The sequence below is a fragment of the Cavia porcellus genome, unplaced genomic scaffold, assembly GCF_034190915.1.
Source record: "Cavia porcellus strain 051 isolate PalLab524CR breed Dunkin Hartley unplaced genomic scaffold, mCavPor4.1 scaffold_32, whole genome shotgun sequence".
NCBI classification, from domain to species: domain Eukaryota; kingdom Metazoa; phylum Chordata; class Mammalia; order Rodentia; family Caviidae; genus Cavia; species Cavia porcellus.
The window spans coordinates 24,722,353-24,734,807 of record NW_026947515.1 but is presented as its reverse complement, the minus strand read 5'-3'; the positions used below and the strand labels follow the sequence as shown (position 1 = coordinate 24,734,807).

The 12,455-nt window shown below is 41.8% G+C and overlaps 1 long non-coding RNA gene across 1 annotated transcript in view; it reads right to left on the bottom strand.

Annotated features, from left to right (window-relative positions):
* Nucleotides 1-346: 346 nt before the first annotated feature.
* Nucleotides 347-12,455, bottom strand: part of LOC106026475 (uncharacterized) — a 38,357-nt gene continuing 26,248 nt past the window's right edge. Inside the window, exon 3 of the long non-coding RNA XR_001200102.3 lies at nucleotides 347-658. This is a non-coding gene — a long non-coding RNA (uncharacterized LOC106026475). The remainder of the gene's footprint in view (nucleotides 659-12,455) is intronic.

The window sequence follows — 12,455 nt, the reverse complement described above, 5'->3', positions numbered from 1 at the left end:
CAAGCAACTCCTCCAGCCTGAGTTAAAATCATCTCAAGGGAAAAGAGTCCCAATGCCCTTAGATCTTTTCTCAGATGGGGAAACTGAGGCCTGAAAAGGTAATGTAGCATCTTTCTTCCTCCCGCAAGCCCACTCTTCCAACTGATGCAGCATAGACCTTAATATGCTTCCTATAAATTAGTTCCCAGAAATGTTCTGTAAAAAGTAGAGGGTGGAGGGTGGAGGGTGGAGGGTAAAAGGAAGCCCGTGCTGCAGTAAATTTTAGAAAACCTCTGTATTATGTCACCCTCTTGGATATCCACAACACAGCAGCTCATTAAAGGCTTTTGAGAAGACACAGCAAAAAGAAAATCTGACAACTTTAATTCAAACCTTGGTTAAGCAACGTCTCTTTTTGTTTTCTCTCCAGGCTACTTATAGGAGTTATATATTTTGTGTTTAAAGAGAGAGAGAGAACACTCCAAAATGAAGTAGCTGACAATAACGGCTTCTCAGTTTCTAGGATCAGCAATGTGTCAGTGGCTTAGCTGAGTGGGGCTCAGGGTGACCTGCAGAGAAGAGGTCTCTGAAGACCCGGCCTGGGGCTGGAGGGCTCAGCGCCTCACTGCACGGGCCTCTCTGTAGAGCTGTTGGAGCGTCCTCAGGACATGGCAGCTGGCTTGTTGAGGACAGAGAGATAGAGAGAGAGAGAAAGAGAGAGAGAGGAAAAGAAGCATCAGTGTCTTTTGTGACATCTTTGGAAGTCACATACCATCATCTCTTAACCCCATGGTTATTCAGATCAGCTACACTCAGTGTGGGAGGCAGGAGACCTCACAAGCGCGTGGATACTAGAAGGTAGAAACCATAAGCCACCGTTTTGGACGCTGGCTGACATAATACCTGCTAACCCTACAGGCACACCTCCAGGCGCACTATCCTGAACCCATTCTGGGGACTGCAACACAGTTGAGAGGATCACCATGCATTGGAGGCCAGCCTGGGCTACATAGTGAATTCAAGGCCAGCCAGAACTACATACTGAGACTGTATCTTAAAAAAAAAAAAAAAAAAGAGCTGAGATAAATACCCCACGTTCTCAGCCTGATGTGACTATGATCAGATGTCACAGGTGACCACATTTACCTCCACTCTCCAAGGACTAAGCCCCAGCCGTGGTTCTGTCTGGCTCCAGCTCTTCATGGGGATGGATGTTCTTCCTCACGTGGCCCAGTCAGCCATCAGCCTGCTGTCTCTAGTGAGCCAGGGCCTCTGGCCATCAAGGTGAAGCCCAGAAACCAATATCCTCTGGACCACAGACCACTCAGCCTCAGATAAAGCAAGATTAGCTCCCTTTTTGACATAGGGAGCCCTTCTAGATACTCACTGAGCTCCTGGTTCTAATATAACAGCAGCTGTGGTAAGAATAAGACTCAGATACATGTAGAGATTCACACATGGGAAGAATTTCTAAACTATTTACGGGAACAGATTATATAATACACGATATAATGAACAGATACTCTGAAGAAGAGACACTAAGAAGCCCAATGCTAATTCTGTAGCATTATGATATAAAATCTAGCAATACTATCATTCACTGTTCAGAGTGATATTAGTCTCTTATGTTCAGTTTCAGCATATGTAAAGATAAAGACAGCTACTACAAAGAGACTGAGAAACATTATGGTAGTCATTATTGACTTCCCCAAAATCAGATCTTGAAGACCTAAAAAGCCTTCATCATCCTGTAATGATTTGATTAATTCTATAATGTTCAGTATATAGTCAATGTGTGTGAAGATGGGGACAACTATTTGGAAGAAATCCAGAGACAATAAGACAGACAGTGAAGATCTCCAGCAGACTTGCTTTGAAATCTGTTTCTTTCTTTTTTTTTTTTTTTTTTTTTTTTTTTTTGTCTTTTTCCTTTTTACCGGTACCAGGGATCGAACTCATGACTGCCTGCTTGCAAGACAGGCGCTTACGCCGCTGAGCTAAATCCCCAGCCCCTTGAAATCTGTTTCTTTAAATTTTTTCCTTACAAACTGTTTTGTTCTGTTTTTTTATGTTTAATCTTACCCTCTTTAGGATAAAAAACAAGTGTGTAGGACTGATAACCATATTACTAAGTTCTTGTTGGATCATTGAGCAGAACTATTTGCGGTGTCGTTATTTGAATATCACTTTGTATACTTTAATTTTGTAACTCAAGCAACTATTTCTAAGATGATGCTATGTAACTTATTGACTGGTGATTTCTTACGGTTTATTTTTCTGAAATTCTGTATTGTTTCTACCCTTTTTTCTGTTTTTTACTTTCTATTTAAATAAAAAAGAATAAATATCGATAACACTGATCATTTATTGTATGCCAGGAACTGTGCTGACACTTGTATATACACTGTGTCTTTATATCCTCACAAAGACCACAAGAGGTGGCTCCTATATCCCCACTTGATGGATTGGAAAATTGAGTCAGCACAGCTGAATATGACATGGCCAAAAGTGATCTGGGACTGTATGATTCTAGCTCCCAAGCTGCTGGCAATCAAGCTATTACTCCAACTTCTAGGTCACCTGTAAAAGACAGGGAGCCAAAATGTGTGAGTCTGTGTCATGATGTAGTATTTTCTGACATGAGTGACCCTCTCCACCCACCTCACTCTCACCTCACCTCAATGACTACACCTCCTCCTCTACGATGATGCCCCTAATCACTGAATTGTAAGACCAAAATGCTAGAGGATAGTTATGGTCTAGCCTCCAACAACAGGAGGTTTTGAAAGGTTCTTGAAAGACAATTGTTTAAAATAAAAACTTTAGCACAGCCTGTTGCTATGCAGTGTATATCACTAGGCTTATATCTAAAACATGCCCCAAGTCTCCTTATTCAGAGGTGAGGCTTCCAAAGATGAGTGGACCAAAAGGGCTCCACTTTATCAATAGACTGATCCGTTGGTGAGATCGGAATCTGAGGGCATCATTGGGAGATGATGACAATTCAGGAGATGGGCTTAATTGAAGAGATACTGACCTTTAGAACTGTATCTTCAGACTGGCCCTTTTCCATTTCCCTCTGCTTCCTGGCTGCTTAGATGTAAATTGATTTCCTCTGCCATGTCCTTCCCCCCCAATGCTTTACCTCACCACCACCCTAAAAGCAACGGGCAAGTGGATCATAAAAGCATGAGCCAGAGTTAACCTCCATCCTTTTCAACGGTTTGTGCCAGGTGTTTTGCAACAGGAACGAAAAGCTAGCACGTACACAGAGTTGTAAAATACATGCTAACTGGGGCACTGAGGAGTAAACCGAATTTTCCTATTATAAGGTTCTTATATTTCATGGTAAATTCTGTGATATTAAATGCAAATATGCTGTGATAAGTTAAGGACACATAGAGAAACCACTTATGAAAATATACAGATGTATAGATAAAAAGCAATTGAGGTCTTAAAACTGAATTTGAAAATAAAGGGGGGGAGGGATGCAGGAAAGAGCCAGGCACATTGGTGTACAGCTGCGAACCCTTTGGGAGGCAGAAGCAAGAGGATCACAGGTTCAAGCACAGACTGGATATTTAGGGGCTCAGCAAGACCCCACCTCCAAATTTAAGGAAGGCACTGAGAATGTTGAAGCCTCATTTATGAGGTCCAATCACCAGTCCAAAAAATCATTAAGGCAGCAAAGGAGAAAGAAAAGAACAAAGAACACATTCAACAACTAGCAGATAAATTGCAGGCATCACAGATTTTAAAATAAACCCACTAATCCCAGCCTTTACTAGAGGCGCTCTCAATAACACAAGAGGCTTCCTTACGTGTAGACAGACCTGTCACTGCTTCTAACTAGTAGAACACAGCAAAGGTGACAGGATGTCCCTTCTATGACAGTGCTGCATAAGGCTGCAATCTCCATCTTGTGAAGGCTTTCTCCTTTCTTGACTTTGCCAAAATAATTTCGAGCTGTCCTGTGGAGAGCTCCATGTGGCAAGAAACTGACAGCCATGCGTGCCCAGGAGCCAGCAAGTCACAGGCGCTCATTCTAACAAACTGAATCCTGCCAGCAACCTCGGGATATTGGCAGTGACTCTTTTCCTAGTCAGTTGTTCCAATAAGATTCTAACCCTAAATAAGACGCTGACCACAGCCTCATGAGAGATCCTGGAGCACCCAAGCCACTCACATATTCTCTACGTGCAGAAACTGTGAGATAATAAGCCAGATGTGTTGGCACACACCTGTAATCTCAGCACTTGGGAGGCTGAGGAAGGAGGATTGCTGTGAGTTACAGGCCAGTTTGGGCTACAAAGTGAGTTCAAGGCTAACCTGAACTGCACAGTGAAACCTTACCTCAAAAAGATCCCAAAAAAACCTATGAGACAGTAAATGTCTGTTCTATAAGCAGATATGTTTGTGGTACTCTGTTCTACAGAATACATAACTATTATGACAGGACAGTAGATCTAAACTATTTCATTAATTACATTAAGTATGAATGGACTAAAACTTAAAAATAAGAGCATAATATTATCAAATTGGACTACTATTTAAAATTAAAAAGTTTATCTTAAATATAAACACAGCTAGGTTGAAAATTAAAGTACAAAAAGATATATCACGCAAGCTGTAGACATCAGAAAGATGATGTGCCTGTGCTTACATGAGATAAAACAAATATGAAGATAAAAAATATTACCAGAGATAAAAAAGGAACATTGCATAGGGATGAAAAAATAAATATATCACAAAGACATAGCAATCTCAAAATGTGTGCACCTAATAACAGAACTTAAAATATATGAAGGAAAACCTAATAGAACTACATAAAGAAATAGACAAATATACAATCATAGTGAGAGATAGTAACACCTCTCTTAATAATTAATAGAACAACTAGAAAAAAATCAGTAAGTATATAGAAGTTCTGAATAGCTCTGCCAATCAGTTTGATCTAATTGATGTTTACAGAATACTCCACCAACTGCTATAGAATATACATCCTTTTGAAAGGCTCACAACTATTCATCAAGATAAGATTACATTCTGTAACAGGGGTCTTGATAAAATACCACAGTATGTTCTCTAACCCTGATAGAATTAAATTTAAAAAGCAACAACAATAAGAGCTCTAGATACCTCCCAGAAATTTATAAATTAAACAGTACATGTATCAATAGAAAAGAAACTAGAAAACATGTTTAACGGAATGATAATAACAAAATCTGTGGGTAGATTTTATTTTTGCTCGTGGGAAATTAACCGCTCTAAGAATTTCCCTCTGTAAAATAATCAGAAAAACAGATGTTCATTTCTGCTCCCAGTTGCAAGCACAGAGCTCCTGGTACCCCTGCAGCTGGGAGCACTGGGAGAATCTTTCGCCCTAATGTGTAGTCTTTGATTCTGGTCTCTAACACACAGTTCCTAACATCTTTGCAATTTCCGGAGTGACAGGGACATAATATAGCTCTTGAATCCCTTACAAGTTCCAGGTGATAGAGTATCCTTTATCCTAACAGGGCTACAGCTGGTGAGTTACTGGATCACCTCAGGATAGGAACAGTTGCCAGAGGAACCAACCTTGTTATTAGGAGGTTGGAACTTTAATCCCCTGACCTCTAGTAAAGGCAAGATGGGCTAAGGCTGAGTCAGTCAACAACGGTTAGTGAAGTAATCAGTCATGCCTATGTAAAGAAGCCTCCATAAAACCCCACAAGTATCAGGTTCAGTGAGCTGCAGCATTGCCGAGTAAGTAAAGATGCCACGCTGGAGGCCCAGAGAGGGTACAAAAACCCCACCTCCCTTCCCACATATCTGGCCTCTGCATCTCTTCAGCACCAGCTGTTCATCTGTGACTTCCTAATGGATGGCTAAACCTAAGTAAAGAGTTTTCCTGTGAGCCACTCTAGCAAATGAATGGACTGAAGAGGGCTACAGAAGTCTGGAAATTTTAGCCAGGCAAAACCCCATGTCACAACCCGGGACTTACACTGTTATCTCTAGGGAAGGCAGTCTTGCAGGACTGAGCCCTCAGCCTGCGACACTGCGTATCAGAACTGAATTGACTTGTTTACCACCCGTTCGCGGCCACTGGAGAACTGCCCCGTGTTAGTAGAAACATCTCAGTGACCAAAGGTGAGTGTTCTGTGTTGTGAGAACAGAGCAAAAGGAAGAAAGGTATTTCTTTTTTCTTTCATCTTTGTATCGTAAACTAAAAAACTGCAAAAAAAAAAAAAAAAAATCAAACAAATGTTTTTGGATATTGAACAACAGGCAGGATACAACAGTGATCCCAGACATAAAGGAACAAACAGGGTGAGACCGGCTTACTGCTAAGAGGATTCCTGAACCTCAGCAAAGGAAAGAGGGATCAAGCCAAGCAAAGGGTCTCAGAGAGGAAAAAGAAATCAGAGTGTGGGGAAGCTGAGAGAATAAAGCGTGGGGGCATAAGTATCGGACAAATAGGAGACGCACTAAGAGAAGAAGATGGTGCAGGAGATCTACAAAAGCCTGACGTCATCTTTGGCTAAATATTTATTTGCGCATGCGTGGGGTAGGACTCCGTCATCACTGGGCGAGCTGCTCAAAGGCAGGAGGTCAGATGGCTCCTGAAACTCACGCAGGCCGAGCATCCTCGGTGAGCTTACTGTCCCAGCCACAAAAGTGACCCGCCTATAACACGTAAGGTGTCAAATAGTGGCACCAAAAGACACTGATTTACTAGTTGGACTGAACTAGCACTAGCCTGAATGATTCTCTGGAAAAGTCTTCCAAAGATTAAAAGCCTCAAAAGAGTCAAACCTACCAAGATAAGTTAGTTGGATGTCACAACCAAATCCAAAGCTCTTTAAAAACAAAATTCACTGATTAATAATGTTCAGCATCTAATCAAAAATAACAAGTCAGGGAAAAAAAGCAGTAAAATATGACCCATAATAAGGATAAAAACAGACAAAGAAATTTTGTAATGAGCACGCAAGAGTGCTTGAGTGATTACAAATTCTTTATTGACTGATGAGTCTAAAAGAAAACATAAACATGTTTGAAGATGAAGAGAGAAGTGATATTCTGGGCCCGCTAAATAGTGCAAAATCCAAAGCAAAAAGTAGAAACATACAGGAGGGGCCCTAACATATCAGATACTGCACAGCTGGGCTTTGGAGGCTCGGCAGTATCTCAGCTTAATTAAGCACATACAGGGAAAACCAGAAAATCAGTCACCAGTGGGAGAGGTTCAGTGATCAAACGTATGTGTAATTTTGAAACTCCAGAAAAACAGTAACAGAAACATAAATGAAGAAAGAATGATTACACACATACAACCTAAGACACATCGTCAAATTGCTTTAAAATCTGCACTAAGAGGATGGGGGAGAGACATTTTTTGTACAGGGTTAACATAAGAATTCTAGCAGATTCTTCTCTGACAGCTATGCAAACCAGGAAACAGTAGAATAACATTTTTAGAGTCCTAGGGAAAATAATCTGTGTGTGTGTGCACTTGTGCGTGTGTGGTACTGAAGGTCAAACCCATATCCATTCTTTTTCATTTATTTATTTTTTAACACTGAGTCCTGCTAAATTGCTGTATCTCGTTTTGACTTGCTATGCTCCTGCCTCAGCCTCCCAAGTAACTGAAATGGCAGACATGCACCACCATGCCCAGCCAAAATAAAACTCTTTTTCCTTCCCTCCCACACCCAAAATATAACGCTTGACCTAGTAATTTATAACTAGTAAAAATATTTCAGAAATAAAGTTTAAGCTGGATATGATTGTCCATGCCTGTAATCTCAGCACTAGGGAGGCTGAGGCAGGAGGATCACTGTGAGTTCAAGGCCAGCATAGGCTACAAAGTGAGTTCAAGGCCACTCTGAACTGCGTAGTGAGACCCTGTCTCAAAAGACAAAAATAAATACAGGTGAACTCAGACATGGAGGATCATGCCTGTAATCCTAGCACTCTAGGAAGCTGAGACAAGAGGCTCACAAGTTTAAACACAGGCCAGGCAATTTAGCAAGACTGTCACAAAGTAAAAAAAAAAAAACCTTTAAAAATGCTGAAAAAAGCCCTGGGTTTAATCCCTAGTATTTGAGGGAGAAAAGGCGAAACATTTTTTCTTACGTACAATAGCTGAGAGAATTCCTCACCAGCAGTTCTAAATTTAAAGAAATGCAATTAAAAGATAGGTAGAAAGGGGACAAGGAAACCCTAACCAAAAATTTTGCTTTCAAGAGGACTGAAACTTCTGGGACCCATCCATGCCATTCAAGGGATCCCTACCTATGCCCTCGGTTGAATTCAGTCTCCTTTCCCTCCAGACGATTCACAACTCAGCTTTCTCAGGAATACAATGAGTCCATAAGTTGGCTTAACTGAGAAAAGAAAGAGCAGGAATCTGACCCCAAGACAAAGAAACAGTTGAACTAATTCAGAGAATGCTTACATTACCTATCTTTTAAAAAAATAAACTGGACTCACACCTGTAAATGGACCAGTACCCTCTGGGGAGTTTCCACCCATTACAGAAAAGCATAAATGTCCCAATTTTCAGGAAATAATGCATCTCCCTGTCCAAGCCCCACACTTCATCATTTTAAGAATGCACTCTTAAATTTCAGCCTGATATATCCCTTTATGCCCATAAAAAAAAAAGTCCAGGCAGGAGAGAAGTGATATCAGCTGGCAATCTAAATACTCAAAGGGAGGAAGAATGTCAGAAATATATAAAATACATGTTCGTAATTTTTAAATCTCTTTAAATAAAAATCTAATGCTTAAAGCCAAATAATAGTTCTATCCTGGCCAAGATGAGGTAACAGGAAAATAGGTTTACTCTGAGGATATAAAACAATACAGCCACTTTGAAAAGTTTCTTGTAGAGTTAAACGTACATGTGCCATAGGACCTAGAGATTCCAGTGCACTAATCCAAGAGAAATAGAAACATATGTCCAGGGAGCTGGGGATTTAGCTCAGCGGCATAAGCGCCTGCCTTGCAAGCAGGCAGTCGTGAATTCAATCCACCAATAAAAAACGAAAAAGACCAAAAAAAAAAGAAAAGAAACATATGTCCATACAAAGATTTGTACATAAATGTCCATAGTAGTTTTATTTATAATAACCTCAAACTCAAAACAATCCATCAAGAGTGAAACAAACCCCAGTACCACGGAATTCTACACAGCACCGTGAAGAACTTCTAATTCCTACGGGACTGTGGATAAATCTCAAAAGCATTGTACTAAGTGAAAGAGCCCAGACTCAGAAGACTACATGCCCTAAATGGCACTTACATGAAATCCTAGAAATACAGTCAAGACTTTAGTAATAAAAAACAAGTCAGCCCTTGCCACAGCAATAAGGACAGATCTGACTAAAACAAGCACAAGGAAATCTTGGGGGGTGGGAAAATGTTCTGTGATGCCTACATGGGTAATTACGTTAGTCAAAACTGTGCATTTTGTATTTTAATTTGATGAATTTGATTGTTCACAGTTTATACGTCAATGGATTCATTTCAAAAAAATCTATGAGCTATCATCAAAGCAGTGACTATAAGGGGAGTTATACCCTCAAGTATCTTTCTTAGGAAAGAAAAGATGAGACCAGGGATTTAGCTTAGTGGCACAAGCACCTGCCTGGCAAGTGCAAAGTTGTGAGTTTGATCTCCGGTGCCAAAAAGAAAAAAAGAAAAGAAGAAAAGTTTAAAATCAGTATCATATCTTAGTTTCTGCTCTAGGGTAAGAGAAAAGCAAAAGAAGGGTTTTATTTGGCTCCTGGTCTGAGAAGCTTCGGTCCACCGTCCACTTGCCCCGTTGTTTTCAGGGTGGTGGCAAGACAGAACCGCCGTGGTGGAAGGAGAGGGCACAGCAGAACTACTCACCTCATGACATCCAGGAAACAGGAAAAGAGAGCCGGGGAGAGCACAGGCCAGGGGCTGGTGTATGCTCCCAAGGCCTGACCCTGGCAGCCCACTTCCTCCAAAGGGCGCCCACTTCCTGGTGGCCCATTCAGCTTGATCTCATCAGTGGATTCTTCCATGCACCAGGTTAACCCCTTCATTCTCTCATTCCCTCTAAATGGTACCTAATTAGGATCAAGTCCCTGACACATGAATCTTTGGAGGATGCCTCACACTTAAGCCACAACAGCAAGACGGCTCCAAAGAAAAAGAGAAATAGCAAACCCACCCTCCCAATAATAATCTTCCTTTCACAAAGCAACATGGATCCAACCATGAGGGCAGCCCTCGTGACCTGACCACCTCGTGAGGTCCCGCTGGAGACGAGTTTCCAACAGTGAACGCTGGCAGTCACGCTCAAGCCAAACCTGGCTTCCCTCCCACGCTGCCATTCTGCATCAAAAAATGTCATCAAAAAACTGACCGTTAGCTGCATAAATTGTAGCCGTTTACTTGGTTGCCTTCTGGCCACCAAACCCCACGCCTTTATCTGCAGGCTTCAAGAACTCAGGGATCATGCTGATTTATCAGCGTCTCTCTAGTACCAAGAAAGGTGCCTGCTGTTGGAAACAGATGCTGGCCCTTCCCATTCATAACCTTGGGAAATTGAGGATGGGTTTTCCACAGCTTCCCCAGGACCCAGAGTCTCCCACAAACTCACACATATCCCCATCTATTTTTAAAATTATTAATAGGCCTTTTTAAAGAGCTCTTTTAGATTTACAGGGGAGGGAAAAAAGATCAAAAAGAACAGAGAGTTCCCCAAAGCCTTTTCTAAGCCTTGAATTAGTGTAGCACGTTTGTTAAAACTGATGGCCCACCACAGATATACTGTGGGAAGCTGACAGCCACAGTTCACGTGGAGGTTCGCTCTGTGCTGTAAGGGAGCTGACTGGTGTGCAGTGGCATATGTCTTCGCTCAGGGTGGTGTCACTGCCTTAGAAATCCCCAGTGCCCTGCCTCGTCATCCCTCCATGAGCCCCTAACAGCCAGTTAGGCCTTTCCCAAAATGTCTTATAGTTGGAGTTAAGCAGGCGCCCCGGCTTCCTGACCCAGACATTCTGGGTCCTGTCCTGACCAGACATTCTGAAGGTGTTTTCCAAACACACAGATGCGTGGATGAGAGGCCTCCCCCTGCCTTCCTTAGGAGGAGTGAGCTGGGTCCCTGCCCCCGTGTGGGGCCTGCAGCCTTCACTGGTTCCCTTTTTTGCCCTGTCGTTCACTTCACCTACAGTCCTCTTCCACTGCAAATTATACAGAGATTTTCTTGTACAAAAGCTAATTTAGGTGCTATAACGGAAACTATATTTAATGTAAATAGAAGTAGGAACAGAAGGATTTATGGTCATAATAACCTGCTTGTAACAACACGGAGTGGGTCACCTGCTTAAGAAGCAATGGATTAAAGAGAAGGAAATTTACCTCCCAAAAGAGCGAATGCCACCAGAACACTGCAGCAATGCCAAGTCTTGGATGATCTTATTAAATTCCATAGATCTTACTGTGCTTTCCTACCCAAAGACAACTGCATCTTTTCTGGTTCATAAGAACAGCCTAAAGCAGAAAAGCGGCTCCCCAGAAGGCCTGGAGCCGGGGCCGAAAAGGCCCAGGACCCATCTGCAGGGTGCCAGCAGGGCCACATCCCTAGGAGGGATCGAGGCTCATGATGTAAGAAGCAAAGAGAGATTTTTAGGGACTGTGGGGGAGAACAAGGAGCCAACAGGAAGCCAAGCCCTCCCCTGCAAATTGGCACCAGACACCAGCCCCTTCCGGCACACAGGCTGGGGGACAAGAAAAGCCAACGTGTCCTCCCGCCCCTCCATAAGCAACTGGCTGATCTGGAGAAACACAGCTGCAGTGATATCTCTTGAGGTAAAATACAGCTTGTAGTGTTTAGCGATTCACTGACTTTGCAGGCCTGAAGCCAGTGGTCTGATTATCTATTCAGAGGATAACACACAATCTAGCATCTATGGAGGATCTCCTGCTGAAGGTGGTGGCCACTGTTAACTCCCAATTACCTTGTTTTGAAGTTCTGTATCATTTTCATTGTTTTGTTTGGTTGAGTTTTATTCTGTTTTGTCTTGTTTGATTTTATTATATCCGGTGGCATGGGCAGCTGTTTCAAAGACAACAAGATATATTATGGCCGCTATTTTGGATTTACTATTACCTTGTTCCGAAGTCCTTTATTGCATTCATGGTTTCATTTTGTATTAGTTCTGTGCTGTTCTGTTTGTTGTCTGAAGGTGTGGGCAACTATTTTGAAGACAAGAAGCATTATGGTAACCATTGTTGATTTCCTATTATCTTATTTTGAAGTCCTGTATCACACTATTTTGTTTTACCTGGCTTTATTTTCTGTAAAATAAAAATTACCAAAAAAAAAAAAAAGATGAAGATGAAGAAGAAGAAGAAGAAGAAGAAGAAGAAGGAGAAGAGATGAAGTAGAAGAAGAGATAAAAGGCTCTGGAAGCAAGAATCTGTGTCTTCCTGAGAGTTAGCTGTGATGT